The following is a 9,541-nucleotide window of genomic DNA, read 5'->3' as shown; positions in this document are numbered from 1 at the left end:
CCTTTATTTAGGTTAATTGTTAGAGCTAAATTGGTGGAATTTGTTCCCTTTACTCTTTCCAATTACGTTATCAATTTGTATATTTATACTACTGTAATCCAATGGCAAAATCAATTCATTCAAATACTTCTCTATATGGTATCAGCCTAACACAATCATCTTTGTCTTTTTTTTTCTTCTTCAACACAAGACGCTGCTCCTTCCTTTCTTTTTGCCTCCCATGGCCAATGACAACTCTTCATCTATTAACAACCCATGAGCCATCAAAACCCTTCACTTGTATCACCCTCAACAGTGTCANAAAGCTTTTACCCTATAATCACCTCACCTGGAAACTTCAAGTTGAAGCTCTTCTTGATGGCTATGATCTTCTCAAATATCCAGATGGATCCTTTCCTGCGTCGATATCGATGGTCTCCACCATCGTTGAACCTCCAACTCCGAATCCTGCTTATAAAACCTGGCGTCGACAGGACCGTCTTATATACGGTGCTCTCCTCGCCACTCCCTCCCCTGAAGTGGTATCCCTGATGTCTCAAACAAAAACATCACATGATCTCTGGACTCTTCTCCAGCGCACCTATGCCAAGGTATCCCACAACCACCTCAAGCAGTTAAAGGAGCATCTCCACACGGCATCCAAAGGTACCCAATCCATCCCCACCTACATCCATTCTCTGAAGCAAACTGTAGATCTCCTTGCCTCACTTTGCTCTCTTGTCTCCGTTGAAGACATGACTGACCATGTCTTGCGTGGCCTCGATGATGGCTACAGAGTTGTCATTGACGGTGTCAATGCAAGGGACACTACCATTCTTTTTTATGACCTTCTTGAGAAGCTTTTCATTCAAGAACTCTCCCTTATTGTTGCTCAACAACAGGTTCCTGCTCCCATGATAGCCTTGAATGCACAGGCTCAACCCAACCATTATGACAAAACTCGATCTGAGCAATTTTCTTCATCATCAACTTCACACCCTGGCAATCGTAAACCGTTTCTTGGTCGCTGTCAGTGGTACAATGTCAAGGGCCATGTCCTGTCTCAGTGTCACACCTTCTAGCAACAACACCCTGGTGTCCCGATACCTTCTCTTTCCTCTTTTGCTAACTCTAGATAGGTTAAGGTCCATACTGCAACTGCTGGCACATCTCAAACTAATTTTTTGGTTGACAGTGGAGCGACACATCACTCTTAAATCATCTTATCTTTGGAAATAATTTTCTCTGATGTATGGACTTCCCCTATTTTATCAATTGATGGTCTTCACTACTATCGCATGTTTGTTGATTATTTTACTCGTTATATTTGGCTATATCCGATAAAACGTAAATCTGATGTGCAAACTCTGTTTCCCAAATTTAAGTCGTTTGTTGAAAATTTCTTTCATCACAATATCAAAATACTTTACACGGATAATGGTGGCAAATATATTGGTCTCTGTCCTTTTTTAAGCACTCATGGAATAAGTCATCACACCACCCCACCTCATACACCTTAACACAATGGAATTTTATAATGTCGTAATCGACACATTGTCGAAACTGGTCTCTCTCTTCTCCATCACTCAGGTTTGCCCCGCACATATTGGCCTCACACCATGACAACAACCGACTATCTCATAAATCGTCTCCGAACATCAATTCTTGGGTACCAGTCACCCTATTCCAAATTACTAAAAATTAGCCTGGATTATCATAAGTTAAAGTTGTTTGGTTGTTTGTGTTTTCCCTGGATTAAACCATATGCTAACCATAAACTTGCACCAAAGTCTACTACGTGTGTTTTTGTAGGTTACTCGGCTGATCAACATGCATACTTTTGTCTCGATCCAACCACAGGAAGGATCTACACCTCTTGCCATGTCAAGTTCGTTGAATCTGAACGTACAACTCCCTAGTACCTCAAGCCAGTCCGAGTGTAGAGCAACAACAAGACCCACTTCAACTTTCCATACTCCATCCCATAAACCAACCCATGGTCAGTACCACTCTAAACCCATCAGAGGACATCTCGGTTGCCCCTTCATCTTCATCCTTCCCCAACTCCCCGACACCAGCCTAACCCTCCACTGGACACTCTGAATCCCTTCTCTAACCTCCAACCTCAACACCATCCTCACAATGTTTTGTGCCATCATCCCAACCTGATGTCAACCCTAACAGGAGATCCCAAACCGATGGAGGTGGCATCATTACCCGATCCAAAAACAACATTCTCAAACTCTTTAAGAAGCTTAACCTCAATGTCTAACCTTCTTCTCCACTCGAGCCCAACACCATCACCCAAGCTCTTCGCGACCCTGATTGGCGCTCAGCTATGCAAGCTGAGTTTGACGCCTTATACTGCTATAACAGGGAACTTGTTAGTCGGTCCTCTACTTAAAATTTAGTTAGCTGCAAATGGGATTTTCGAATCAAAAGACACTTGAATGGCTCGATTGATCGGTACAAGGCTCAACTAATTGCCAAAGGTTTTCACCAACGTCCTAGTTGGGACTATACAGAGACATTCAGTCCAGTTGTTAAACCGGTCACCATTCGCATTGTTCTCACACTTGCAGTTCGTCAAGGATGGTCCATCCGCCAACTTGATGTCAAAAATGCGTTTCGTCAAGGGACGCTCAAAGAGGAAGTTTTCATGCTCCAGCTCCCTGGTTTTGTCAACAAAAGTTTTCCTGATCATGTTTACCACCTCAAAAAATCACTCTATGGACTAAAGCAAGCACCCCGTGCCTTGTATACAGACCTTCGAGTGTTTAAACTTTCTCTTGGCTTTGTTAATTCAACTGCAGATNCACAAAACCGGCTTGTAAGGTGAGGTCTGCACCCCACTTATATATTATAAATTGACCTTATCTTTAGTCGATATGGGACTTCCAACACACCCTCCTCACGTCGAGGTATATACATCTCGTGCGTGATAGTAGACACTAACAATATTACGGAAATAAAAATAAAAACTGAAAATAAAATATCAACTATCTTAAAAATAAAATCTATTTAATCTATCGTAAAATAATATTGTACTTAAATAAACAGAAAATCATAACACCTATTCCTATTTTATCTCTATTAAAATCAAACTAAATATTAGTGACCCAAAACTAATAAAATAAAATTTTAAAAAATTTATTAATAAAACCCTAAAATTTTAGTTTATCCCAACAAACTCCCCCATAAACTTAAATTCTTCATTCTTTCATTTGACTTTCCATATGCATCATCTCACACTAGGTTTGCTTCTTTCAATCAAATTTGACTTCTTTTTCTTTATGGCCCTCCTGTCTTTTACCCTGGTTGACCTCTTTAATGCTTTGACTGACTTTGTTATGTCCGACTTCTCAATAACCTTGACTAACTCGTTTCTAACCTTATGCGATTTCTCAACAATTTTGGCCGACATCTTCATCGAGTTCTTCTCAACATCTTCAACTTCCTCTTCGTTTGGTTTAAGAACACTAGATGCTTTCTCTTCTTTTCCAACAACCGCCTTCTTCAGCTCCTCAAGCTCAACCCTCTGCTTATTCATAATTTTATTAGCTTCATCTAGAAGCCTCCCTATCCGCTGAATCTCTTCATATATTTCTTTGAGTTCTTTCTCCAGGTTTTCCTTCTCTACAATTGTTGCATCCTTTACCGAGATCACTTCATCCATTGCTGGGATTGAATTTTCCATGTCCACTGTATCCGAGCTCTTTGCCAGCAACAAGATTTCACATTCTTATTCCACATCTTTAGTAAGGAGATTCATCTCCCCCTTTGTCTCGATCTTGCAATACTTTGGAGTATGGCCAACCTTGCCACAGTTGTAGCACTTGCTTGATCTACACTCATTTGCATAGTGGCCGTACTTGCCACACTTAAAACCCTCCATTCCTGACTGATCTCCTCAGTCTTTCCCTTGTTCTCGGTCACACCAATTCTGCTGACCAGTTTGCTCTTCACTATCATTCTCAAAATTACATCGGCTACTTCCACCTCCTCACCCTCTACCGCCAGGACCTCGGCTCTAAGTAATCCGAGTTTTATTCGAGTCAAATTGTACCTGTAGTGCTTGATCGTCGGGTTCAACCTGATCATCCCAACTTGTTCTCCTTTGTTCGCGGGATTCTAATGACCCAACAAGTTCATCCATGGTGAGAATTGACAACTCCTTCGATTCTTTATGGCGCACACGATAATTTTGAAATCTTTTGTAAGGGATCTCAAAATTTTTTCCACAAACCGGTTAGGTGGCATTTGTTCTCCATACCTACCAAGTTGGTTGGCCACCTTATCCACCCGAGTTATGTACTCGGTTATCTGCTCATTGGGTCCCATCTTCAACTATTCAAACTCTCTTCTGAGAGCTTGTATTCGGACTTGTCTAAGGCGGTTGTCACCTTTACACGCAACCTGCAATATCTCCCAAGCTTCCTTTGCTGATTCTCATCTCTTGCACGAGTTTTCTTCAATGTTGCCATCTGTGCCATCGTCTGATGTTCATCCTCATCATCCTCATCAGGTTCAACGTACCTGTCTTCCACCATATCCTAAATGTTTAGGGATCTCAATAATGGCTTCATCTTCATCTATAGGCACCAATTATCATATTTAGTTTTTCTCGTCAATTGTGGCACACTCACACCATTGACAACATTTGTGATCTCTCTAAAAAAATCAAGCACTCAGTTTTTCTCTCACGGCGTTTGACTCTCTCCACTCTTTTCTTTTTCTCAGTAAGCATAAAGCTTTGATACCATTGTTAAGAAAATCTCACTGTTACACACAGTCATATATTTTCCTAAAAATAAGTTTACTTTTCATTGATAATTGAAAGACTTTAAATCGTTGTGGCACTTACAATATTACGGAAATAAAGAGAAAAAACTAAAAATAAAATATCAACTATCTTAAAAATATAATCTACTTAATTGATCATAAAATAATATTGTACTTAAATAAATAAAAAATCATAACTACCTATTCCTATTTTATTTCCATCAAAATCAAACTATATATTATTAAACTCAAAACTAATAAAATAAAATTAAAACAAAATTATTAATAAAAATCTAAAATTTAAGTTTATCTCAATATCTAGAAATACCAAAAACTCAGATAAATACTCCAAAGGTTCCTTGGAACCGCAAACAAAAGAGTATTCCTAAGAATCTTTGTATTGGCATATACAAGAGAAAAAAAAAAGGGTTCTTGCATGAGACCTCAAGGTGACTAAAAAACGAAAAGAGGGTAACTACATTCACTTAACCTAGAATTGATCTGAATTGAGTGAAATTGATCTGATTTGACTTTATAATTATTCCATGTTTACTTTGCTTCTTCTTCAGCTTCCTTTTCTCCCCATTTACATTTACTGCGAAATTCAACACATATATTTTGCTTTCTCTTTCTTACTTGGTTTATATATTGTAATTTTTTTTTCTCTCTTTTTTTCATATATATTTGCTCATTCTTTTACTAAGCCTGAAAAACACATTTTTTTTATCCTTTTATACTTTTTTTTAAGCCTTATATATTTCTTTCGCTTTACAACTAAGAAAATCACAATGTAATTTTATTTTCATAAGAAAATTACATTTAATTATGAGCCTAAAACATTATATCGTTATTCCTCCTCTCCATTTTAAAGATCTGATTAGTTAATTCATCTTTATTAAGAAAACTCAGTTATATGATTAAATTTATTTTAAACTTACTTATTTTTCTCTAAAAGGTATCGTAAATATTAATGGCATATAGTGTTGTTCTTTTTGAATATTTTTATTCTTTGAATCTCTCTCAATAAAAAGAAGGTCTAACTATTTTTTATTAATAAAAATTTAAGATAAATGTGCCTTTGCACCTTTAAATTTAAAAAAGAATTATCTTTAATATTTGAAAAAATATTATTTGAATTTCCAAACACTAAATTTAAGGACTAAAATGATTTTAACCCTATAAAAGTTGTTGTTTAAGTACTAAAATCATACTTTTGAAAATTGAAGAATTAAAACAGGTTTTTTATAATTTAAATAGTATTTTTGTGGAAAAATATGCCAAAGACATAACAAGGTTTATTGGTTAAACTTGTCATAACGGTGGTTGAAATTAGTATTAATAAGAAATAATATACATAATAACATTAAAAATATAATATCATAAATTAAAAATAAGAAATAAACAAGTTTCAAAATATGTATAAATTTAAATATTTTCATATACTAAGGTTTAAAGTTGAAGAATACACAATAATATTATTTTAAAAAATGGTTTCTAGAAAGAAATAAAAAATATTTTATGTTTTTTACTTTTAAGGAAATTTCAAAATAAAATTTACAATTAGCCATCCTTTATTCTCATGTTTGTCTTTTTATATCTTAGATAATTGGCACCTATTATAAAAATAAATAATTAAATAAATAAGCTGCAGGCGTATTATGAAAATGTGACTTAAGTATTTATTCAAATCAAAAGTGATCTTAATCAAATAGAAAGCATATGAAACTTGTCGATTATCCTGACATTGAGTTTCTTGTCTTGCAAGGATTTTTTCAACTACTCAAAGCTTATGATTCTTCATGATTATCTTGGAATGATGCGAGTTCAACATACAAAACCTACTGTATCAGAAAACTTTTTTGGCAGTTTTTGGAAGTTGGAATTCGATATAACGTGCAATAGATCCTTCGTAATTCCATGTCATATACTTCCTTACTTGAAGAAATTAGAAGAATTGAAGGTGCATAGCTCCGATGCAGTGGAAGTAATATTTGACACTGATGAGATTGAGGTTGAGACAAAGGGAATAATCTTAAGGTTGAAAAAGCTTATATTATACAACTTGTCAAATTTAAAATGTGTATGGAGGGAAAATCTAGAAGAAATTGTTAGTTTTTCGAATTTGCAAGAAGTTGATGTTCGTGGTTGTGGAAGTCTAGTAACATTGTTCCCTTTATCAGTTGCCAAACATCTTAGGAAGTTGAAGGCGCTTGATATACGGGAGTGTGAGAAAATGGTAGAAATAGTTGGAAGGGATGAAATGGAATATGGAACGACAATAATGTTTGAATTCCCTAGTTTGTCATATCTATATCTTGAAAACATGCCACTGTTGACGTGTTTTTACCCTGGAAAGCATCATCTAGAATGTCCCTTGTTAGATAGGTTATATGTGGAACGTTGTCCTAAGCTGAAGGTATTCAGATCAAGCTTTGATGATGATAGTAAAAAAGAAGTTGTTTTAGAGGCTCCAACTAACTTGTTACAGCAACCTTTGTTCTCGATTGAAAAGGTAATTAAGCATTATAATTTAACCTTTTGTGTTTCCTTTTCTTTTCATTGATATATTTTCCTCTTATAGTATCTAACTAACATCAACACATCGTCTTTTGAATTTTTTTGACGTCAAATGTCAGGTTTCTCCCAAACTGGAGGGACTGACACTCAATGAGGAAAACATTAAGCTTATGAGTGATGCACGTTTGCCACAAGACCTTCTTTGGAAATTAAAATATCTTATACTATTCTTTGAGGATGATAACAATGGGAAAGATAGTTTGCCTTTTGATTTCTTCCATAAGCTACCCAATTTAGAACGGCTTACAATACGGAAATGCTTTGGTCTGAAGGAGATATTTCCCTCTCAAAAGCTTCAAGTTCACCCCAAAGTACTCGCTGGATTGAAAGAATTATATTTGTTGGTATTAAAGGAGTTGGAGTGTATAGGTTTAGAGCACACGTGGGTACAACCATACACTGAAAAACTTGAAAAGTTAGTTCTCTACAAGTGCCCTCTAGTAGAAAGAATAGTTTCTTGTGAAGTGTCATTCATCAATCTTACAATGTTACATGTGATAAACTGCGAAAGGGTGGAGTATTTATTCACGTTTGCAACACTCAAAAGTTTGGTGAAACTTGAGACTCTAATCATAAGAAATTGTGGATCAATCAAAGAAATTGCAAGAAATGAAGAGGAAGATGGTTGTGATGAGATATTATTTGGACGACTCAGATGGATTAAGCTGGAATACTTACCGAGGCTAATAAGCTTTTATTCAGGAAATGCCACATTGCAATGCCCATGTTTACAACAGATGATGATTACTGAATGTTCCAATATGATAACTTTCTCTGAAGGACTCATAAAACTAGCAATGTTTTCGGGGATTCAAACATCAAACGATTCTGATTTCACTTTCCATGTCGATCTCAACACAACTATCCAAAGTTTATTTCATGAAAAGGTCAGAATTACTTATCCTAATTACTTTTGTTATATATACTAAATAGTCTTCTTTTGTATTACATTACTATTTTTTTTGTGTTATAAAATACTCTTTTCTTAACCTCAAATCATTTATAATATATTATATTATTTAGCAGTAGATTTTGTTTGATGGATAATTATTTTACTAGGTACAATTTTAATATTTTTAGGTTGTGAAAAAAATAGTTGATGGGATAAACAATATGTGGAGATAATAGAATGTGAAAATAGTAGTTGGAAGAAATGTACTTTGTAGTTATCTTAGTTGTTGTAGATGTTGTCTTACCTCAACTAGTAGATTGTATTGGTATTTATAGACCCATACATTATTCTAAAAGATACTAGTCACAACTCCTGTGGAATCTTTTAGATTTTTACATATGTAGAATGTTCTTGATTTTTTTCTTCCTATCTTAGTCTTTTGTACAATATTTTATAATTTGTATTATATTTGAGTTCTGCTATCTTAGGAGTTTCTACAATCTTCTAGAATTTGCAATACACTTTAATACTTCTCCTTGATGCAAATTCNGTAACTCAAACAATTGCGCAATAGTTTAAATCTNGGTTTGGTAATGACTTCGTAAAAATATATGCAATTTATTGTCNTGTTGGATAGTANTCGAGTCAAATTTGCTTAGTTGTCTCTTTATCCCGAATGAAGTGATATTTAATAACTATGTGTTTTGTTCTTTGATGATGGATTGGATTTTTTGTTATTACTATTTTCGATTTATTGTCATAGTAGATAATAGTCCATCTTGTAGTTCCCATTTCTTCAAGTATTCGTCGTAACCATATTGCTTGTCTCGTGGTTTTAGCAGTTCTNCTTTTTCTGATGATTGTGCCACAGTTGCTACATCATCTTTTTGTACCTTCTTGTTTACTACACCAACAAAGTAGCGACAGGTTTACAATTATTCATTTTGAACTTCTTTAGAAGAATTCGCTAGTGTAAAAATGAGCTTCGATGTCAGTGATTTTCGGTCTTTAATATCCAATATGAGGCCAACGTCATATCAGGAGACGTTAACTTAACGTCGAACTGTATAAGCTNATGTTACTTGACGTTGAACCCATATGACACGCGACGTCATATGGAGCTTAGTGCCAATCTCTCACTCTTAGCATTGTATAATGGGTGTGCAGAAATTGACGTCGACCATTGGATGGGTCCGACGTTTATGTCGTTGAGCTAAAGAGTTTCACTCATCGAATATTTTCTCTTGGAGTGCCATTGGAAGTATCAATTATAATAATTAATTTTAAATTATAATAATTAGTTTTTATTAG

General features: G+C 35.2%; 1 pseudogene; it reads left to right on the top strand.

Annotated features, from left to right (window-relative positions):
* Nucleotides 1–9,541, top strand: part of LOC106758400 — a 42,334-nt pseudogene that overhangs the window by 20,289 nt on the left and 12,504 nt on the right.

This window comes from Vigna radiata, chromosome 4, assembly GCF_000741045.1.
Source record: "Vigna radiata var. radiata cultivar VC1973A chromosome 4, Vradiata_ver6, whole genome shotgun sequence".
Classification (NCBI taxonomy): Eukaryota; Viridiplantae; Streptophyta; class Magnoliopsida; order Fabales; family Fabaceae; genus Vigna; species Vigna radiata.
Note: the sequence above shows the minus strand (reverse complement) of the source record. Positions and strands in the feature narration are given on the sequence as shown.